The 11,579-nt window shown below is 39.7% G+C and overlaps 1 non-coding gene across 1 annotated transcript; it reads left to right on the forward strand.

The window, feature by feature from the left end:
• LOC113890600 lies at positions 1-135 on the forward strand. Its single transcript, XR_003510558.1, has one exon. It is a non-coding gene; the product is annotated as a small nucleolar RNA SNORA16B/SNORA16A family (small nucleolar RNA).
• Positions 136-11,579: the final 11,444 nt, after the last annotated feature.

Raw genomic sequence — 11,579 nt, forward strand, 5'->3', positions numbered from 1 at the left:
TATGGCCCTTATCGAAGCTGCAGCTGCTTCCATATAGCTGCTGCGGTCAAAAAGGAGCCCAAAGTGACAGTTTTCCTTGACGGTCGCCGTTCTGTTTGCTGTAACTGATCTGCAACATTTCAGGAAAAGACAGTTCCCATTGTACTTGCCATTTCTCAGGTACAACCAGAGACCTTTATTAAAACTGACAACGTTTTCAGAGGCCACCAGAAATATTCCATTGATGGGGTCTTACATGCAAGAATAAGGCTTTTGAGAAGTGGCTTGCAGAGGCCAAGAACCAGTATGCAAATGCAGATGTGGGTGGGTTAGATACCTGTGCTGGGGAAATCCAGGGGCAAGTGGTGCAGATTGTGGCCATGCTTTGGGTCTTTGCCCTGAAAAGCTTAAGGCATCAGCCCAAAGGCGAGTCAAAAACCTTGGTTCTGAAAACCAGATGAATGGAACGAGTAGGTCATTCAGGACAAAAGAAGAAAAAAAAAGATAAAGTGTATATGTTAAGTGAGGACCCAGATATTGAGTCCTTAAAAATTATCCTTCCTGTGAACCCTAAGAGTCTGGAGTATCCCCCAGGGTAAGCATTTTGTCTTTGGGAACACTGGTAGAGAGGTTCCCTGTCTATTTAGGGTAGTTGAAGAGTTCTGTTCCATATTGTGAAGACAAGTAGCATGAGTGATAAATACATTTTTATTGTTTTGAGCCACTGAGAATTTCAGGTGTTACTGCAGCAAAATCTACATCATCTTCATTTAAGGTAGAAACTGTTATCTAAAGTGAGGTGCTACCATAACAAGAACCTAAAATAATTAAGAGAGATGGCAAGCAGGAAGGAAACCATTTTCAGAGGATGGAGAGAGAGCAATTTATGATCTACAGTGGCGAAACATTTCATAAAACTGTTGCTCACAGCTAACTTGGAAGACAGGTCATGTAATGAATCTATAGCTTAAGGGCAAGATTGGAAAACAAAATGCTGTGTGTTCATCGCTGTTGGCTGCATTTGGCAAGATATTACAAAAAAGAGATGTAGTGGGAAAAGAGCTGACCAGTTTGTAACCAAGAATGAAAGGAATAGACTCCAATTTGAGAACTTGTAGAGTTGAAGTAGGTAACTACTTCTCAACCCCAAACAGTTCAAGATACAATTGAGAAATGTTTGGAATGATAAAGGACAACTAAAGCTCAGCCTGGAGGCAATGCATCAAATTAAAAGATTGGCTTTTTCACCCATTTTTAAAAATCTTTTAATGAGTGGACTAATAGGTCCTAGATCAAAGATCCAATCAACAAAAGTAGTTTGGACACAATGGTTTAGGGAAAAAGAGACTAAGGGAAAGTAACTATTTTATCAAAGTTTGGTAAACCTATGTAATCACTGTGAGAGGGAGATGGGAAGAAGAGAGGGAGAGGGAGAGATAGGAGGATAAACTGGGGCTAGAAAACAAATACATACCAAATGAGAATTACATCTTGAAGGAAGTATGGAGCTGATGAAAATGACTAGTTTGGACTTTTTCCCCCTCCTGGTTATGTTTCTGAGAGTTGTACTTCCAAAATAACCACTAGCCTAAATGTCTTTTCACCTTTAGAACTCCATCTATGTGCACAAAGCAGACTAAGAAAGCTGCTCAGCCCCTAAGGAGGACATATTACCCCCCAAAACCTATTCCAGAAGTAGCCACAAAGGATAACAGAAAAGGAAGAATCAGTCACAGAAAGAATCATGCATAGTGGAGAACAGTGAATAAAGGAGCCACTTACAGGGAGCAGAGCCAGGGCTTAATGAAGGCACATTCCCCATTCCCCAGAGTGATAAAGGGTCCTCACAACAGCCGCCCACAGGATTTCACAACTACCACAGATGAGCCTCTACTTCTGTTATTCCTTTCAAACAGGAATCTTTGCTGTGACTATCTCATCCATAGGGACAGATAACTTGTCTTCTGGCATGGGTCTTCTCGCTTGTCTTCTGGCTGCAGATGGTGACTGCAGCCATGAAATTAAAAGATGCTTGCTCCTTGGAAGAAAAGCTATGACCCACCTAGACAGCATATTAAAAAGCAGAGACATCACTGAGCGACCAAACAACAACAAATAGGTATTGATTGTTTGATCTAAGCACAAAAGGAGGCACATCTGTACCTAATGCAGAGATCACTTAGATCAAAAGGAGGCACATCTGCACCTATTGTAGAGATCACTACATGTAACTCTGATTCTGGGTTTTGAACTAGGCGTCCTGACTAGATGATGTTTTTGGTATGTCTACCCTGGGAAGGAGATAGATGTATTCTGCAAACAAGAAGGAGAACTAAATGAATATTTAACGACCGGAAGAGTGGAAGCAAATATTGCTATTCCCTAGTATTTCTAATTTTCTTTTTTCCAGGTACACAGTAGGACTCCACTTGCTTGCCCGCTTGAAGCTAGTAGTGGCCATGTGATTTGTTTTGGTCAATAAAACTGAATAGAATTGAAGAGTGTCACTTCCAGGAGGAAACCTTTAAGAGCTGTTGCATAGTTTGACCTTCTCCCTCCCCTGGTTGTAGTTCTGTGATGTTTCAGAGAGTGAAGCCTCTGCCAACTGGCATCTTTTAGTGAGAACAACACGGAGCAGAGCTCACAGACAATAGCATGAATGAGGAGTACACTACTGTTCTAAGCCACTAATTTTGAGGATGCTACTGAAGCAAAATCTAGTCTCTTCTGATTAACTCAGAAATAAACAGACATAATAGATAAACAGGAAACAGCCTGTCTTCAACTGAAAAAAAAGGCAAGATATTTTAAAAAAGGGAAATCTAAAAATAACATCTTTAAAAGATTTTTTTTTTAATTGTCTATTTGCCTGGAAACACAATCAACACCTATTTGTTGTTTGGTTGCTCAGTGATGTCTCTGCTTTTTAATATGCTGTCTAGGTGGGTTTTTCTTTTGAAAAGAAAAGAAAATATGCTTTTCTTCCAAGGAGCAAGCATCTTTTAATTTCATGGCTGCAGTCACCATCTGCAGTGATTTTGGAGCCCAAGAAAATAAAGTCTTGTCACTGTTTGCACTGTTTTCCCGTCTATTTGCCGTGAAGTGATGGGACTGGATGCCATGATCTTAGTTTTTTGAAAGCTGAGTTTTAAGCCAGCCTTTTCACTCTCCTCTTTCACCTTCGACAAGAGGCTCTTTAGTTCCTCTTTCCTCTTTGCTTTCTGCCATGAGGCTGGTGTCATCTGCATATCTGAGGTTATTGATATTTCTCTTGGCAATCTTGATTCCAGTGTGTGCTTCATCCAGCCCAGCATTTTGCATGATGTACTCTGCAAAAAAGTTAAATAAGCAGGGTGACAATATACAGCTTTGATGTACTTCTTTCCCAATTTTGAACCAGTCTGTTGTTTCATGTCTGGTTCTAACGGTTGCTTCTTGCCCTACATAAGGGTTTCTCAGAAGGCAGGTAAGGTGGTCTGATATTCCCATCTCTTTAAGAATTTTCCAGTTTGTTGTGATCCATCTTTTGCATTGGCCCCTAATAATTTCAATTTTGCAACTTTAATTATGTAAGATCTGATAATTTCCATATCTTCATTCTGAAATTCTTACTGGTCTTGATTTTCTTTTCATTCTTTTTCAGATATTTAAATTTTTATATATTTTTCTGTTCTAAGTATATATATTTCTGAAGCTATCTCAAATCCCAATCACTTTTGACTATATTTAAAAGCAGGAACAAAAAATTCCCATAATGAGCTTGACCTTGGATATCATTATCAATAATGGTCTTAATGGAAGGCATAATTTTGCTATCTGCCATTACTCCTTGAAGATGCTGTTGGGAAAGTGAAGTCAGGTAGAGGTAGCCTTAAATTCCAGATGTGCCACTTCCTACCAGTATGACCTGGGACAAGTTACTTAATGAGCTTAACCACTTTCCTCTTAAGTGGTGATAACATCTACTTTACAGGGAATTATGAAGAATACATAAGTAATATATAAAATGTCCAAATAAATAAGTATCCAGCACATAGTTACCGCTTATAATCATTAGCATATATTAGGCATATGGCATTCTTTCTTGGTTGCTATTGAAGGATCTGTCATCTGTCAATTTGCTAAAATTTTGATTGAGTCTATTTGTTGTCAACCAGATCTAAATTAATTATATAAGGTAATTTTTCATTGTGCCAAGTAGTACTTCCCAAACAGAACCCATATTGTATTTTCCCTCAAAAAGCATTCCTCTTATTCCAGTATTCTGGCCTTTATTAAGTTTGATATTTACTATCATAATGTTCATAACTTTGAGACTGGGTTCACATCTGTCCTGGTTGAAGAAGGTCCTCAGGCTGTTCATTGTGAAGCTGTTTTTCTTGCCTTATTGTTGTTCTAACTACTCTTCTCCAAGCTTTAATTTTACAGATATTCCCTGGAGTCCTTCCTAAATCGGAGATCACTCACACTGTTCCAGGTGTTGATACTCAATGGTTTTACTTAAAGACAATGTTTTTTTTTTTTTTTTAATGGGTCAACTTCTTTTTATTTTTTATTTTATTTATTTTTTTATTATTATTTTTTTTTATTTCTCATGTGTTCCCCATCCTGAACCCTCCTCCCTCCTCCCTCCCCATACCTAAAAAAAAGCAAAGTGCAAATACAAAAGTGTAGAAAGGCAAGTGTCTTCCTTTGCACTCCCACTTTCTAGAAATGTTAACATTTTTAGGCCTTCTTGACTTTTCATCCTGTGCATATACAAATGTTAGGTTTGTTTTTATACATAGAAGGTCATGGTATAAGTTCTATACTGCATCTTGCTTTTTCTCTCAAAAATAAATTATAGATAATTCAGCACTGATTTTCCACTTTTAAAAGATCACATAGAACTAAACATGGAAACAAGCTAAGTGTCCACTGATGGATAAAGGGATTCAAAAATGCAAGATACACACACAGGAATATTATTCAGCCATAAAAAAGAAAAAAAATCTTGCCTTCAGCAGTAGTAAGGACGGACTTTGAGGGAGTTACGCTAGTGAAGTAAACCAGGCTGAGGAAGACAGATGCTGTATGTTCTCACCTATATGTGAAACCTGAAAAAGGGGAACTCAAAGAAATAGCATGTAGAACGATGGCTGCCCGGGGCTAGGAGTGGGAGAAAATAGATGCTGGTCAAAGGGTATAATCTTCCAGCACAAGATAAGGAAGTTCTGGAGTCTAATAATGTATAGCATGGTGATTATAATTAACAATACTGCATCATATACTTGGAAGTTAAGAAAGTAGATCTTAAAAGTTATCTTCACACACACACACACACACACACACACACACAAAAGGTAATTATGTGAGGACAGAGGTGTTAACTAACCTCACTGTGATAATCATTTCACAATACATACATGATCAAATCATCATGTTGTACACCTGAAGTTTATATATGTTGTTATGTCAATAATATCTGAATGAAGCTGGAAAACAAAAGATCACATAGTACTTTGTGGTACAGAATATCACTGTTTATCCAGTCTCCTACTAATATAAATAAGAGAACATCTACTAAAAATAGTGCAGTCACCAAATTTTTGTTATACAGACGTTTCCTGCAGCAACTGTATCTACATCTATCTATGTCTATCCTTGGGCACTTGGGTATTTTTTTGGAATGGAATCCTAGAGGAATTACCCTGTTTTAGTTGGTTTCAATAGGTATGCCCCAGGTTTTATGTAAAGGTGCAGAGAGTGTCTTATTACCCCACCCCCAGGGTACCTGAACGTTGTATCAATCTTAGTTTTTAAGTCTTACAGAAAGAATTTTCAGGGATTCTAGGATCTCTTCCTTAATTATTACCAATTATTATCAATCATTTCATATGTTTAGTTTGAAAATTTTTCTAAAAATCCTTATACTTAGGTCAAGTGGGCCTTAGAAACCATCACTACGAACAAAGCTAGTGGAGGTGATGGAATTCCAGTTGAGCTATTCCAAATCCTGAAAGATGATGCTGTGAAAGTGCTGCACTCAATATGCCAGCAAATTTGGAAAACTCAGCAGTGGCCACACGACTGGAAAAGGTCAGTTTTCATTCCAATCCCAAAGAAAGGCAATGCCAAAGAATGCTCAAACTACCGCACAATTGCACTCATTTCACACGCTAGTAAAGTAACGCTCAAAATTCTCCAAGCCAGGCTTCAGCAATATGTGAACCATGAACTTCCTGATGTTCAAGCTGGTTTTAGAAAAAGCAGAGGAACCAGAGATCAAATTGCGAACATCCACTGGATCATGGAAAAAGCAAGAGAGTTCCAGAAAAACATCTATTTCTGCTTTATTGACTATGCCAAAGCCTTTGAGTGTGTGGATCACAATAAACTGTGGAAAATTCTGAAAGAGATGGGAATACCAGACCACCTGACCTGCCTCTTGAGAAATGTGCATGCAGGTCAGGAAGCAACAGTTAGAACTGGACATGGAACAACAGACTGCTTCCAAATAGGAAAAGGAGTACATCAAGGCTGTATATTGTCACCCTGTTTATTTAACTTCTATGCAGAGTACATCATGAGAAACGCTGGGCTGGAAGAAAAACAAGCTGGAATCAAGATTGCCGGGAGAAATCTTAATAACCTCAGATAGGCAGATGACACCACCCTTATGGCATAAAGTGAAGAGGAACTAAAAAGCCTCTTGATGAAGGTGAAAGTGGAGACTGAAAAAGTTGGCTTAAAGCTCAAGATTCAGAAAACGAAGATCATGGCATCCGGTCCCATCACTTCATAGGAAATAGATGGGGAAACAGTGGAAACAGTGTCAGACTTTATTTTGGGGGGCTCCAAAATCACTGCAGATGGTGACTGCAGCCATGAAATTAAAAGACGCTTACTCCTTGGAAGGAAAGTTATGACCAACCTAGATAGCATATTCAAAAGCAGACATTACTTTGCCAACAAAGGTCCGTCTAGTTAAGGCTATGGTTTTTCCTGTGGTCATGTATGGATGTGAGTTGGACTGTGAAGAAGGCTGAGCGCCGAAGAATTGATGCTTTTGAACTGTGGTGTTGGAGAAGACTCTTGAGAGTCCCTGGGACTGCAAGGAGATCCAACCAGTCCATTCTGAAGGAGATCAGCCCTGGGATTTCTTTGGAAGGAATGATGCTAAAGCTGAAACTCCAGTACTTTGGCCACCTCATGCGAAGAGTTGACTCATTGGAAAAGACTCTGATGCTGGGAGGGATTGGGACAAGAGGAGAAGGGGACGACAGAGGATGAGATGGCTGGATGGCATCACTGACTCGATGGACGTGAGTCTGAGTGAACTCCGGGAGTTGGTGATGGACAGGGAGGCCTGGCGTGCTGCAATTCATGGGGTCACAAAGAGTCGGACATGACTGAGCGACTGATCTGATCTGATCTGACCTGAACAGAAGAATTGACTTATCGTTTGTATTACTTCCTGAAGTTGCTGTTAACTAATTACCACAAACTACATGGCTTAAAATAACGGAAATTTTCTCACAGTTCTGGATGTCAGAAGCAAGGTGTCAGCAGGGCCGTTCTTCCTCTGGAGGCAACAGAGAACCCCTCCTTGCCTCTTCCAGCTTCAGGTGGCTCCAGATGTTCCTTGGATTGTCACTGCAGAATTCTAATCCTGTATCTGATTCACATTGTCTTCTCAGTGTCCATTTCTCTTCTCCTCTGTGTTAAGTACCTCTTACAGGATACTTGTCATGGGATTTAGGGCCTACCCATATAATCTAGGATGATCTCAGCTTAAGTTCCTTAACTAATTACATCCGCAAAGATCCTTTTTTCCAAGGAAGGTCACATGCACACATTCTGGGGGTTCTGACATAGATATATCTTTTTATTAGGGCCACCATTCAACTACATAGTGGCTCAATCAACAAAGCCACTTAAATCATGCTATATAAAAGAAGTCTGCTTGTAACAGCCAATTTAGGATTGATGTGGCTCAATGATCTCTTCAAAGATCTTGACTCTCCATCTTTCCCCTTCCACAATTCTCAGAATATTATTTATAACTTTGCCACCTTACATTAACAGTTACAGGACAGCTCCAGGCTTTACATCCCTTAGAGAACTGTAAACACTGCAGGAAGAGAGAAGAGGGGGAAAAATGTGTTTCCTTTAAGGGAAGAAAGCCTCTCCCTGAAACTTCCACAGCTTCCCCCTATGTCCCAGCATGTCCAACCCAGATGGATCACTGGCAGAGGGGACAAGAGGATGCCATGACTGCCTTACAGCTATGAAGATACATGCCCTGCAGTACACTGCCACACAGAAACTTGAGTTTTGATAACCAAAAAAAAAAAAAAAAATGAAGGGATGGCTGTTCAGTAGCAACTAATAGCATCTGCTACAATTCCTAAATGTTTCCTGAAGATCACTAATAAAACTCACCAACTGTTTCATCTACTGATTTACATCACTTCCTTCAATAAGTATTTTATAACATCTGCTATACATTGGGTACTGTGATAGAAATGGGAGTCCAAGATCAAGACATAGTCCACATCCTCAAGGAGGATGGATGAATGGAATAAAAAGATAAATACATCTGTAATTCCAGGACAGCAAGACCAATACTACATTAGAGATATGTGCACGGGGCAGTGGGGGAATAGAATAGATTGCAGCATCTTGAAAGCCAAGCCTGGAGTTGAGTTTCTGAGAAACAATTAAACAGAGAAAACGCAGGAGTGGATAATGGTGTTTTACATAAAGAGCATGCAGAAAGGCAGTGATGACTGGAAATTACTACCACACCCTTGTGGAACTACAAACATTTTAATGAACCTAGAATCAAGGAGCTGTGTGGGTATAAGGAGGGCAGGTAAGCTAGTGAGAGGTAGAAGCTAGATGAAGAGCCTATATATACTGAAATAAAGTGACATGATCTCAAAACCTGTTTGGAAGCAACTGAAGGATTTTGATCAAAGGAACAATCAAGATTACTCCTGACAATGCCTGGATATTTTTGATCACATAACTGTTTCCTATTTGTATAATGTTATGGCTTCCCAGGTGGCTCAGTAGTAAAGAATCTGCCTGCCAATGCAGGAGATGCAGGAGCTGCTGCTGCTGCTAAGTCGCCTCAATCGTGTCCCACTCTGTGCGACCCCATAGACGGCAGCCCACTAGGCTCCCCCATCCCTGGGGTTCTCCAGGCAAGAACACTGGAGTGGGCTGCCAATTCCTTCTCCAGTGCATGAAAGTGAAAAGTGAAAGTGAAGTCACTCAGTCTTAGCCATCCCATGGACTGCAGCCTACCAGGCTTCTCCGTCCATGGGATTTTCCAGGCAGAAGTACTGGAGTGGGGTTGCCTTCTCTGGTGATGCAGGAGATTCAGGTTCAATCCCTGGGTCGGGAAGATCCCCTGGAGGAGGAAACGGCAACCCACTCCAGTATTCTTGCCAGGGAAATCCCATGGACAGAAGAGCCTGGCGGGCTATACAGTCCATGGGGTCACAGACACCACTGAGCATGCACAAGCTTGTTACTGGGATATGAATAGGGGATTTGCAATTAAAATTTTTAATTTGGACTTGGTTTTTTAGAGCTTACTCCAAAAAAATTCAAAAATTTGCAGTATTTGGTGAAGATGGAATTGTAGAAACCTGGTGCAGGTCACATATTCCTATAGGCTTCCAAGTATTCTGACCAAAGGAAAAGTTCTATATAAGCCTATACCATAAATCAGCTTAAAATAGCTTCTGTAACAATGTTTCCTATTCTGTATAACACAAAGTGAATCATTTGGACAACAGTGTGCAGAAAAAAGATGCTAAAAATATTACTAGACATTACCTTGGCTTCCTTAGAATGGTCTCAACAATTATCTCACAATAGCACACAAGTTTGCTACCCTCAGGCAGACTTATAATTTTTAAAATGACCTTTAAATAAAGGTATAAAGATTTACCCCAGTGTCCCCAGAATGCTTCTGGGGGGAAAGCAGAATGATTCAGCAGAAAAAACATAATCCTCACAACTACTTAGATTGGGGTTCAAATTCTGATGTCTCCACTTGCTAGATGTTATTGTATTATTTAATTTCTTTTAAACTTTGTTTATTTATATAATGTTTATAATAAAGACAGATCAAATTTCATAGGGCCTGCAAGTATATGCATGATTCAACTGCATATATAAACCTAATACTATTACACTTATAAAACATACTCTAGTAATATACCAAACAAACAATTCTCAAAAAAATACCAGTTGTCTTTTTTTATCTTAACTATACTATATACTACTACCCCCCCAGAAGTTTATTAATGACATAAATATGAATGGTATTTTTTATAGGCACAATAAAGGCAACAAACTTACTGGAAGATAATTTCACAACCAGACATTTTGATTTTGTCACATTTTCCCTGAGCAGCCAGAGGAGCCTTAGCTGCGTGAACAGCACACACAGATTTTTCCTCCATCATGAGGTATAATCGATTATCTCCTTCCACCCTCAATTCCCAATAAAAAACTCTCAATCACATGAAAATTTTTTTGACAAATCATCTTCTAGCTTCACTACTAATTCCCTGTCCATGACAAATGCTATTCATATAAAAATATAACAAGCAAGAAACTTAACTAGCTAAGATGAAATTGAAAGGAAACAGCCATGGACTATTTTCACACTCACTATATTATGCACGGGCTTCCCAGGTGGCTCAGTGGGTAAAGAATCTGCCTGCAATGCAGGAGAGGCGGGTTCAATCCCTGGGTTGGGAAGATCCCCTGGCGGAAGGCATGGCAACCCACTCCAGTATTCTTGCCTGGAAAATCCCATGGACAGAGATGCCTGATGGACTACAGTCTATAGGGTCACAAAGAGTTTGGACACGACTGAAGTGACTGAGCAGGCAGCAGGCGCATTCTAAGATATGAAGTTTCACAAATAAAATAAAATATTGCATCTTTTAAGTCTACTTTATATAATGGTTTAGCGGTGTTACCAGTTTGCCACTATGAACTATCGCTACCTGTTGTCACAGAGATGATGAGAAAACAAAGTAATATATGCAAATATCTAAAAGAAAAATGTTGGTCCCATTTTTTCATGTCACATTTATCATGTTATAATCAGTCCTGGGTGTTCACTGGAAGGACTGATGTTGAAGCTAAAACTCTAATACTTTGGCCACTTGATGAGAAGAGCTGACTCATTTGAAAAGAACCCTGATGCTGGGAAAGATTGAGGGCAGGAGGAGAAGGGCACGACAGAGAATGAGATGATTGGATGGCATCACCGAATCAAAGGACATGGGTTTGGGGGGCTCCGGGAATTGGTGATGGACAGGGAGGCCTGGCGTGCTGCGGTTCATGGGGTCACAAAGAGTCGGACACGGCTGAACGACTGAACTGAAATTGTCTTCATATGTGCATTCATATTACACTGCCTTCCTTCTTTCAGTTCTCAGTATACACATCCATACACTCAAACATTTTAGGGACCAAATAGGTATTTGTAATGGTTACAAATGCCCATAGCAGCATTAATCATAGTAGCAAAAAGGTGGAAGCAACCCATTCACAGATTAATAGATAAATATGGCATATACATACAA

Source organism: Bos indicus x Bos taurus, chromosome 3, assembly GCF_003369695.1.
Source record: "Bos indicus x Bos taurus breed Angus x Brahman F1 hybrid chromosome 3, Bos_hybrid_MaternalHap_v2.0, whole genome shotgun sequence".
NCBI classification, from domain to species: Eukaryota; Metazoa; Chordata; class Mammalia; order Artiodactyla; family Bovidae; genus Bos; species Bos indicus x Bos taurus.